General features: G+C 39.3%; 1 non-coding gene across 1 annotated transcript; it reads left to right on the forward strand.

Moving 5' to 3' along the window:
- Window positions 1-12112: 12112 nt before the first annotated feature.
- Window positions 12113-12220, forward strand: LOC130937992 (small nucleolar RNA R71). Its single transcript, XR_009069178.1, has one exon. It is a non-coding gene; the product is annotated as a small nucleolar RNA R71 (small nucleolar RNA).
- Window positions 12221-12468: the final 248 nt, after the last annotated feature.

The following is a 12468-nucleotide window of genomic DNA, read 5'->3' on the forward strand; positions in this document are numbered from 1 at the left end:
CATGCAAAAGACACCAAACTTAAAAATTTTGAAAACCAAACACACAGTTTTTGAAAGTTGTAAAGAAAAATACTCAATAAGACACCAAACTTAAAGTTTGACATAAGACTCAAACAAAAGACACTACTTTTTGAAAATTTTTAGAAAATGACTCAAAGGAATTCAAAAATTAAACAAGAACAAAAACAAAAGACTCAAACCAAAAACAAAGATTAAATAAAGAAAAGAAAAGGTTTTTGAAATTTTTTTTTGAAATTTTCGAAAAAAAGAAGAAAATAAAAGACTCAAACAAAATTAAAAAGTACTTAATCTAAGCAACAAGATAATCCGTTAGTTGTCCAAACTCGAACAATCCCCAGCAACGGCGCCAAAAACTTGGTGGCACGAATTCTCACACTTCGTATAACTGAACCAGCAAGTGCACTAGGTCGTCCAAGTAATACCTGAGTGAGTCAGGGTTGATCCCACGAGGATTGCGGTTTGAAGCAAGCTACGGTTATCTTGTAGATCTTAGTAAGGTGGATAGAAGAAGTAGATATGTTGTTTAAACGCATAAAAGGAAATAAAAAGATCTTAACTAGGTTGATATGTTTGCAATGATAAGAAGATGATTAAGTCTTCGAGATGCTTTATTATTTTGGATAACTCTGGTTTTACTGTCTTCTTCAACTATTAATGATTATGGCAGGCTAAATGTGATCAACGCCGGCAGAGAGGTCGCCAATGCTCCTCCATATCTGAACCCTAGGTTTAGTGCAGATACAGTCTAATTGAAGGTGAAGTTCCTGCAGTTCATTCTCCTTGGTAATCCTCTAAAGCGTTGAACGTTGGCTAAGGGGTCCTTTATGGGCGTAAATTGGACGCTGGTCTCTTCTCCTTTGGGCATTGGACGCCCGAATAGAGCAGGAAACTGGCGTTGGACGCCAGTTTTGGGCCTTCAATTCTGAAGCAAAGTATGGACTATTATACATTGCTTGAAATCTGTGGATGTTAGTTTGCATAGTTGTTGAGAACACTCCATTTGGATATCTGTAGCTCTGGAAAAACTCTTTCGAATGTAAGGAGGTCAGATCCGGACAGGATCTGCAGTGCTTTCTCTGTCTCTGAATCAGACTTTTGCTCCAGCTCCTCAATTTTAGCCAGAAAATACCTGAAATTGCATAAAAACATACAAACTTAAAGTTGAGTCCAAAAATGTGAATTTCGCATTAAAACCTATGAAACCTCAATAAAACTTAAACAAAACATACTAAAAACTATATGAAATTGATGGCAAAAAGCGTATAAAATATTCGCTCATCAATGTTATTAACGTCTTTTTTTAGAGATTGCTAACACTCGTCTAGATCTGAACCCTAGGGATAGTGCGGATATAGTCTGATTGAAGGTGAAGCTTCTACAGTTCATTCTCCTTGGTGATCCTACTCAAAATGCCACAGACAAGGTCGAATCTTCTGGATATGAGGATGCTGCACTTTTGGTTCTAGCCTCTACCACAAAGACTCTAATTTCCCCGTAGCTCGGCTGAACCAGTATCTCGAGAAGTCCCCAACGAAGTCGTGGATTAGCCATCTACAAAATGTATAATCAAGCTAGTGGTTCATCGTTGTCTGATGAAAGACCCACTCTGAAGTCATGTAGAATGAGATAACCTTGTGCCTGTTCAATGCATTCATATTGATGAAGAACGAATATACATCTTAGAATAGAGAATGAAACACGGATTGAAATACAACAGTAATACTTTTATTAATCCATAAAACTTAGCAAAGCTCCTCCCCTCAACCTAGGAGGTTTAGAAACTATACTGGTAGAAAATACAATGGGTCAAATGAAATATGATAGGTTCTCCCTTTAAAACTGTAAAAGTTCTCAAACTAATACTAAGCTAATGACTAAGGATTACATAAGAAGTGTAAAACAGTCTTTTAGTGCTAAAATCCACTTCTGGAGCCCACTTGGTTAGTGTTTGGGCTGAGCTTGATTGAGATCCATGTGCTAGGAGGCCTCTAGTGCATTGAATGCTGGCTAAGGGGTCCTTGACACGCGTTGGACACTGGTCTCTTCTTCATTGGGCGCTGGACGCTAGAGTAGGGTAGGAGGATGGCGTTGAACACCGGTTTTGGGCCTTTAATTTTGAAGTAAAGTATGGACTATTATACATTGCTTGAAGGCTCTGAATGTTAGCTTTCCATAGCCATTAAGACCGCTCCATTTGGACTTCTGTAGTTCTATAAAAGCTCTTTTGAATGCAAGGAGGTCAGATCCGGACAGCATCTGCAGTGCTTTCTCTGCCTTTGAATCAGACTTTTACTCCAGCTCCTCAATTTCAGCCAAAAAATACCTGAAATTGCATAAAAACACACAAACTCAAAGTAGAATCCAAAAATGTGAACTTTGCACTAAAACCTATAAAAACTTAATAAAACTTAAACAAAACATACTAAAACTATATGAAAATGCTGCCAAAAAGCATATAAAATATTCGCTCATCAGAACACCAAACTTAAACTGTTGCTTGTCCCTAAGAAACCAAAAACAAAGTAGGATAAAAAGAAGAGTAAGATACAATAAATCTCAGAGTTCTCAGTGACGTACAGTTTTAATTAGATGAGCGGGACTTAGTAGCTTTTTGCTTTTAAATAGTTTTGGCATCTCACTATCCATTGAAACTCAGAAGTGTTGGCATCTTTAGGAACTTAGAATCCATATGATATTATTGACTCACCTAGTTTTGTTCCTTTTTTTTCTTTAACACAGCTTTTAGAGTCTTGGTCGTGACCCTAAGCACTTTATTTTCCAATATTACCACCGGATACATAAATGCCATAGACACTTAACTGGGTGAACCCTTTCGTATTGTGATTCAGCTTTGCTAGAATTCCCAGATCGAGGTGTCCAGAGTTCTTAAGCACACTCTTTTTGTTTTAGGTCACGACTTTAACTGCTCGGTCTCAAGGTTTTCACTTGACACCTTCACACCACAAGCATATAGTTAGAGACAGCTTGGTTGAGCCACTTAGGCCAAGATTTTTGTCTCTTTTAGGCCCTCCTAACCATTGATGTTCAAAACCTTGGATCGTTTTACCTTTGCCTTTTGGTTTAAAAGTTTATTAGATTTTTGCTCTTGCCTTTTGGTTTAAAGAGTTATTGGCTTTTTCTGCTTTTTATTTATTTATTTATTTATTTATTTCGCATGTGTATATATATATATATATATATATATATGTATTCAATTTTTTTGTAACATGTTTTTCTTTTTCTTTTTACTGCTTTTTCTTGCTTCAAGAATCAATTTTTTGAATTTTTCAGATTATCAATAATATTTCTCCTTTTTCATCACTCTTTCAAGAGCCAACATTTATAAACTCCATCTTTAAATATGCACTGTTCATTCATACATTCAGAAAACAAAAGCAATGCCACCACATCAAAATAATTGAACTATTCTTAAAATAAATCTTAGGAATTATGCATCATACTTTTCTTAAATAAAATTTTATTTTAAGCAAGGTGAAGGATATAGCCTTATGACATAGATGATCATGCAACAAGAACAAGAGAATAGACAATCAAACATAATAGAAAACAGAAAATAACATAAGGAAAGGGAATTAAGAGAACGAGTCCACCTTAGTGATGGCGCCTACAACTCCTCCTTGAGGATCCAATGTAGTTCTTTATCTCTTCTATGTCACGCCCTTGATGCTCTATCCTCAGGTGATTCATGTTTAATTCTCCCATGGAGGTATGCCTTTGATCCCAATAGCTTTGAAGAGGAAAATACATCCCTTGAGCCGGTTGCACAGGCTCTTGTGCATGCTCTCTAGTTTGCTCCATCCTTCTTTTATTGATGGGCTTGTCCTTCTCAATGAGAATGTCTCCTTCTATGACAATTTCAGCTAAATTGCATAAGTGACATATGAGGTGAGGGAAGCGGAGGCAAGTGCCTTTCCCTTCCTCTTCCTTTAGGTTACACCAGTCTTTGACTTAGGAGTGGTAGAAACAAAGCTTTTGCAACACCAAACTTAAGAGTTTTGCTCGTCCTTGAGAAAATATAAACAATGGGGAAGAATAGAGTAGAAGAGGGTGGGGTAGGTGGAGCTTCTATAGGACCTACTAGTCCTGAGAGGCTAGGGCAATTGAATTCCCTGCCTTTCATATGGGCGTTGAACGCCCAGCTGCTACACCATAGATGGCGTTCAACACCATCTTGCCTCCCATTTGTGACGTTGAATGCCCAGGAGGAACCTCCTTCCTAGCATTCAACGCCAGGTCTTCTGCCTTTTGGGCATTGAACGCTCAGCCTGGTTCCCTGGCTGGTGTTCAACACTAGCTTGTTGCTCCCCAGAGGGCGTTGCACACCCACTCTGTCTCCTTGTCTGGTGTTCAACGCCAGTAAGGTTTCTGCTCTAGGGTGTTCTGTTTCCAGCTCTGATTATTTCTGTTTCTGTTCTAACTACTCCATACGATCATAAACATTAAAAAGCAAGGGAAAACTCTAAAAATAAACTCAAATAAACTCGAATGAAAATAAACAAAAGAAATAAGAATAGAAATACTCTACTTATGGTTGGGTTGCCTCCCAACAAGCGCTTCTTTAATATCATTAGCTTAATGGATAACTCCTTTCAAGGAGGAAGATAGTCACAGAGGAATAAATCCTTACTTCTTACTGGGAGCTTCTTTCCTGTGCTCTCATGGATTAGCTTAATACGCTCAAGAGACAGGATCTTGTTCATTGCATGAGGCAGGGTTTGTCTTGCAGCAATATGCTGGTGTCCTTTAGTGCCGTTTCCCTTTTCCATGGTGAATACATGATGAGATAAGTGAACATTACCATCTTCCATGGTGAGAAGCCTTTAGTAGGGATATTTTTGTTTTTCCAGCCCCTACGTATCTTCCTTTTGGGGCCTTCCTCCTTTGTGGATAGTATACATCCAATACCAAACTTACGTTGGTCTTATGAGGGATTGAATTCATTTTATCCAAGGGAGGAGGCTTGAATGATGAATCCTTTATGCAAGTGCCTGCCTTGTCAGGGGGTAATGGAGGGTCAAGAATCTTGAACACCATCCAGTCCTTATGCAAGGTAATCCTTATTTCTTGTGCCTCTTGGATTTCTAGCTTCTTCATCACAGATGAAGGTATCAAATTTAAACTCAAGCCAAGATCATACAGGGCTTTGTCAAAAGTGATCTTTCCAATAGTCCATAGGATCTGAAAGCTCCCTAGATTTGGCATCTTCCTAGACAGCTCATCCTGAATTAGGATACTGTACTTCTCAGTAAGTACCTCTATTTCATCTCCCCTTAGGTCCTTCTTTTCAAAAAGAATGTTTGATAAACCACTATTTTATGGTTTATTTTGTGCTAAATAGAGTGAATTTTATCAATCTTTTATACACTTATTCATATAAAATGCATGGTTTTACATTTTTCTTCCCAAATAGATGCTATGATTGAAAACATGCTTATTTGGCCTTTAATTGACTATTATTTCCATTCGATGCCTGGATATCTGTGTTTAGTATTTTTAGAGACTACAGGGCAGGAATGGCTTAGAGGATGGAAAAGAAGCATGCAAAAGAGGAAGGAAGATAAGGAATTAAAGATCTCATGGGCGAGCAACGACGCGTACGCGTGGTTAGAAGACAAAGCAGCGACGCGCACGCGTGTAGTATGCATATGCATGATTAGAGGAATGCACATCGACGCGCATGCGTGAACAACGCGTACGCGTGGAAGGTTGTCACGTGCTGCATATCAAAATTCACCGGGGGCGATTTTTGGGCCCCCTTTTTGACCCAATTTCAGGTCCGAAAGTCCAGAATAGATGCAGGGGTGTAGCTGAGACTTGACACATTTTCATTCTCACTTAGTTTTAGTTTTAGTTTAGAGAATTTTAGAGAAAAACACTTGCTCTCGTAGGTTCTTAGCTTTTCATAATTTTTCTTAGTTTTGCATGGATTGGATCTTGAGAGAGAGTTGCTACTATCTTTGGTGGAAGTCTTCATCATTATAGTTTGCTTTTATCTTACCTTACTCTTGTGCTTTCCATTTAATTGCTTGGATTTATGTTATGATTTTCTTAATTTTACATTTACTAATATAATGAACCATTTTCACATTTAATTCCATTTCTTGTTTGAATTTCTTCGATTAATTACCAACTTCAAAATTTTCTTTAGTTAATTTATTTTATTTATCATGTCTCTCATTTCTTCTTATTCCACGTTATGTGAAAATGGCATTCATGTTATGATTTAAAACTCTCAACTTGGCTTGGGAGTTAATTAATTGGAACCCCTTGAGTTGGAAGACTCAAGTATTAATTTGAACTTTGAAATTGTAGCCTTACTCTATTTTCACTAACTCTAGTCCTTTCCTAGGAAGAGACTAGGACTTGTGAGTTAGAGTTAGTATACCCAATTAACCTTCCTTTGTAACTACAAAAGGATAACTAATTGGAAGCAATAACTTTTGATATTATTATTACACTTGAGGATTCGACGAGGATAGAAACTCCAATTAATTTTCTCCTAGCCAAGGCTTTCTCATTTTGAAGACACAACACATCTTGTTTTCATTCACCGCTCTAATTTTCAGTTATTTATTTTTCTAATTTCAACATCATAAATTTCTCAGAAAAATTCCTGATCAATAATTCGCACCTTGTTTCAACTCGTTGGGAAACGACTTGGGAATCCTACTCCCAGTATTTTATTCTGAATTGTGACACCCTTTTTAAATTGATAAGTAGAATTTTCACCGGTTAATAACTATACTCACAACACTAGTTTTATTATAAATTCTTAATCGGTAATTTTTCGCCCGTCAATATCTTTTAGACAAGCCGTATAAGGGGTCTTTTTTTTTGTTAATACCTTTGCAACAGAGATATTGACTTGCAACTTGGTGCATGAAATTGTGATCACTACAACTTCGCACAACTAACCAGCAAGTGCACTGGGTCGTCCAAGTAATACCTTACGCGAGTAAGGGTCGATCCCACGGAGATTGTTGGTATGAAGCAAGCTATGGTCACCTTGTAAATCTCAGTCAGGCAGACTCAATTGGGTATAGTGATAAACGAATAAAGCATAAAGATAAAGATAGAGATACTTATGTAATTCATTGGTAGGAACTTCAGATAAGCGCATGAAGATGCCTTCCCTTCCGTCTCTCTGCTTTCCTACTGTCTTCATCCAATCCTTCTTACTCCTTTCCATGGCAAGCTCGTGTAGGGTTTCACCGTTGTCAATGGCTACCTCCCATCCTCTCAGTGAAAGCGATTGCATATGCTCTGTCACAACATAGTGGAATTCAGCTGTCGGTTCTCGGTCAGGCCGGAATAATATCCATTGATACTTTTGCGTCTGTCACTAACGCCCCGCCTGCTAGGAGTTTGAAGCACGTCACAGTCATTCAGTCATTGAATCCTACTCAGAATACCACAGACAAGGTTAGACCTTCCGGATTCTCTTGAATGCTGCCATCAGTTCTCGCCTATACCACGAAGACTCTGATCTCACGGAATGGCTGGCTCGTTTGTCAGGCGAGCACTCGGTTGTCAGGCGATCAACCATGCATCGTGCAATCAGGAATCCAAGAGATATTCACTAGAGCCTTGGTTGCTTGTAGAACAAAAGTGGTTGTCAGTCACCTTGTTCATAAGTGAGAATGATGATGAGTGTCACGGATCATCACATTCATCAAGTTGAAGAACAAGTGATATCTTGGACAAAGAACAAGCGGAATTGAATAGAAGAACAATAGTAATTGCATTAATACTCGAGGTACAGCAGAGCTCTACACCTTAATCTATGGTGTGTAGAAACTCCACCGTTGAAAATACATAAGAACAAGGTCTAGGCATGGCCGTGAGGCCAGCCTCCCAATGATCTAAGAACTAGATGTCCAAAGATGATAAATACAATAGTAAAAGGTCCTATATATAGAGAATTAGTAGCCTAGGGTGTACAGAGATGAGTAAATGACATAAAAATCCACTTCCGGGCCCACTTGGTGTGTGCTTGGGCTGAGCAATGAAGCATTTTCGTGTAGAGACTCTTCTTGGAGTTAAACGCCAGCTTTTATGCCAGTTTGGGCGTTTAACTCCCAATTAGGTGCCAGTTCTGGCGTTTAACGCTGGAATTTCTTGAGGTGACTTTGAACGCCGGTTTGGGCCATCAAATCTTGGGCAAAGTATGGACTATCATATATTGCTGGAAAGCCCAGGATGTCTACTTTCCAACACCGTTGAGAGCGCGCCAATTGGGCTTCTGTAGCTCCAGAAAATCTACTTCGAGTTCAGGGAGGTCAGAATCCAACAGCATCTGCAGTCCTTTTGAGTCTCTGGATCAGATTTTTGCTCAGATCCCTCAATTTCAGCCAGAAAATACCTGAAATCACAGAAAAACACACAAACTCATAGTAAAGTCCAGAAAAGTGAATTTTAACTAAAAACTAATAAAAATATACTAAAAACTAACTAAATCATACTAAAAACATACTAAAAACAATGCCAAAAAGTGTATAAATTATCCGCTCATCACAACACCAAACTTAAATTGTTGCTTGTCCTCAAGCAACTGAAAATCAAATAAGATAAAAAGAAGAGAATATACTATAGACTCCAAATTATCAATGAAACTTAGCTCCAAATTAGATGAGCGGGACTAGTAGCTTTTTGCCTCCGAACAGTTTTGGCATCTCACTTTATCCTTTGAAATTCAGAATGATTGGCTTCTTTAGGAACTCAGAATCCAGATAGTGTTATTGATTCTCTTAGTTAAGTATGATGATTCTTGAACACAGCTACTTATTGAGTCTTGGCCGTGGCCCAAAGCACTCTGTCTTCCAGTATTACCACCGGATACATACATGCCACAGACACATAATTGGGTGAACCTTTTCAGATTGTGACTCAGCTTTGCTAAAGTCCCCAATTAGAGGTGTCCAGGGTTCTTAAGCACACTCTTTTTGCCTTGGATCACAACTTTATTTCTTTTTCTTTCTCCCCCTTTTTTTTCGTTTTTCTCCTTCTCTTTCTTTTTTTTTTTGTATTCACTGCTTTTTCTTGCTTCAAGAATCATTTTTATGATTTTTCAGATCCTCAGTAACATGTCTCCTTTTTCATCATTCTTTCAAGAGCCAACAATTTTAACATTCATGAACCACAAATTCAAAAGACATATGCACTGTTCAAGCATACATTCAGAAAACAAAAAGTATTGTCACCACATCAAACTAATTAAGCTAGTTTTAAAGATGAATTTGAAATCCTGTACTTCTTGTTCTTTTGTGATAAAAACAGTTTTCTTTTAAGAAAGGTGATGGATTCATAGGACATTCATAACTTTAAGGCATAGACACTAAGACACTAATGATCATAAGACCCAAACATGGATAAACATAAAGCATAATTTTCGAAAAACAGAAAAATAAAGAACAAGGAGATTAAAGAACGGGTCCACCTTAGTGATGGCGGCTTGTTCTTCCTCTTGAAGATCCTATGGAGTGCTTGAGCTCCTCAATGTCTCTTCCTTGTCTTTGTTGCTCATCTCTCATGATTCTTTGATCTTCTCTAATTTCATGGAGGAGGATGGCATGTTCTTGGTGCTCCACCCTTAGTTGTCCCATGTTGGAACTTAATTCTCCTAGGGAGGTGTTCAGTTGCTCCCAATAGTCTTGTGGAGGAAAGTGCATCCCTTGAGGTATCTCAGGGATCTCATGATGAGAGGGGTCTCTTGTTTGCTCCATCTTCTTCTTAGTGATGGGCTTGAGGTCATGCCTTCTCAGTTGAACCGGCTTTGGATGCCATAAATGGTTATGGAAAAATGAAAAGCAACACTTTTTCCACACCAAACTTAAAAGGTTTGCTCGTCCTCGAGCAAAAGAAGAAGGAAGAGAGTAGAAGAAGAAGAAAATGAGGAAGAAGGGAATGGCTTTGTGTTCGGCCATGTATGGGTGGGTTAGGGAGGGAAAGTGGTTTGAATTTGAATGGTGAGGTAGGTGGGGTTTTATGAAGGATGGATGTGAGTGGTGAAGAGAAGTATGGGATGGTGAGGGTTGGTGGGGATCCTGTGGGGTCCACAGATCCTAAGGTGTCAAGGAAAAGTCATCCCTGCACCAAATGGCATTCAAAATCACGTTTTGAGCCCTTTTCTGGCGTTTAACGCCAGTCTGGTGCCCCTTTCTGGCGTTAAACGCCCAGAATGGTGCCAGACTGGGCGTTAAACGCCCAACTGCTAGCCTCACTGGCGTTTAAACGCCAGTGGGTTCTTCCTCCAGGGTGTGCTATTTTTCTTCCTGTTTTTCATTCTGTTTTTGCTTTTTCAATGGATTTTGTGACTTCTTATGATCATCAACCTACAAAAAAAAAACATAAAATAACAAAAGAAAATATATAAAATATAATATTGGGTTGCCTCCCAACAAGCGCTTCTTTAATGTCAGTAGCTTGACAGAGGGCTCTCATGGAGCCTCACAGATACTCAGAGCAATGTTGGAACCTCCCAACACCAAACTTAGAGTTTGACTGTGGGGGCTCTGTTTGTCTCTGATTTGAGAGAAGCTCTTCATGCTTCTTCTCCATGGTGACAGAGGGGTATCCTTGAGCCTTAAACACAAAGGATTCTTCATTCACTTGAATGATCAGTTCACCTCCATCAACATCAATCACAGCCTTTGCTGTGGCTAGGAAGGGTCTGCCAAAGATGATGTATTCATCCATGCACTTCCCAGTCTCTAGGACTATGAAATCAGTAGGAATGTAATGGTCTTCAACTTTCACCAAAACATTCTCTACAAGTCCATGTGCTTGTTTTCTTGAGTTGTCTGCCATCTCCAGTGAGATTCTTGCAGCTTGTACCTCAAAGATCCCTAGCTTCTCCATTACAGAGAGAGGCATGAGGTTTACACTTGACCCTAAGTCACACAAGGCCTTCTTGAAGGTCATGGTGTCTATGGTACAAGGTATGGAAAACTTCCCAGGATCTTGCCTCTTTTGAGGTAATTTCTGCCTAGACAAGTCATCCAGTTCTTTGGTGAGCAAGGGAGGTTCATCTTCCCAAGTCTCATTTCCAAATAACTTGTCATTTAGCTTCATGATTGCTCCAAGATATTTAGCAACTTGCTCTTCAGTGACATACTCATCCTCTTCAGAGGAAGAATACTCATCAGAGCTCATGAAAGGCAGAAGTAAGTCCAATGGAATCTCTATGGTCTCATTTTGAGCCTCAGATTCCCATGGTTCCTCATTGGGGAACTCTATGGAGGTCAGTGCACGCCCATTGAGGCTTTCCTCAGTGGCGTCCACCTCCTCATCTTTCCTCTCCAAATTCGGCCATGGTTATGGCTTTGCACTCTCCCTTTGGATTTTCTTCTGTATTACTTGGGAGAGTACTAGGAGGGAGTTCAGTAACTTTCTTGCTCAGCTGACCCACTTGTCCTTCCAAATTTCTGATGGAGGACCTTGTTTCAGTCATGAAACTTTGAGTGGTTTTGATTAGATCAGAGACCATGGTTGCTAAGTCAGAGGGGTTCTGCTTAGAATTCTCTGTCTGTTGCTGAGAAGATGATGGAAAAGGCTTGCCATTGCTAAACCTGTTTCTTCCACCATTATTGTTATTGAAACCTTGTTGAGGTCTCTCTTGATTCTTCCATGAGAAATTTGGGTGATTTCTCCATGAAGAATTGTAGGTGTTTCCATAGGGTTCTCCTAGGTAATTCACCTCTTCCATTGAAGGGTTCTCAGGATCATAAGCTTCTTCCTTAGAGGAAGCTTCCTTAGTACTGCCAGGTGCATTTTGCATTCCAGACAGACTTTGAGAAATCAAATTGACTTGTTGAGTCAATATCTTATTCTGAGCCAGTATGGCATTCAGAGTGTCAATCTCAAGAAGTCCTTTCTTCTGACTTGTCCCATTGTTCATAGGATTCCTTTCAGAAGTGTACATGAATTGGTTATTTGCAACCATTTCAATTAGCTCTTGAGCCTCTGTAGGCGTCTTCTTCAGATGAAGAGATCCTCCAGCAGAGCTATCCAAAGACATCTTGGATAGTTCAGAGAGACCATCATAGAAAATACCTATGATGCTCCATTCAGAAAGCATGTCTGAAGGACATTTTCTGATTAATTGTTTGTATCTTTCCCAGGCTTCATAGAGGGATTCTCCATCCTTCTGTCTGAAGGTTTGGACTTCCACTCTAAGCTTACTCCATTTTTGAGGTGGAAAGAACTTTGCCAAGAAGGCATTGACTAGCTTTTCCCAAGAGTCCAGGCTTTCTTTAGGTTGAGAGTCCAACCACATTCTAGCTCTGTCTCTTACAGCAAAAGGGAATAGCATCAGTCTATAGACCTCAGGGTCTACCCCATTAGTCTTGACTGTGTCACAGATTTGCAAGAATTCAGCTAAGAACTGATGAGGATCTTCCATTGGAAGTCCATGGAACTTGCAATTCT

This window comes from Arachis stenosperma, chromosome 6 (genome assembly GCF_014773155.1).
Source record: "Arachis stenosperma cultivar V10309 chromosome 6, arast.V10309.gnm1.PFL2, whole genome shotgun sequence".
NCBI lineage: Eukaryota > Viridiplantae > Streptophyta > Magnoliopsida > Fabales > Fabaceae > Arachis > Arachis stenosperma.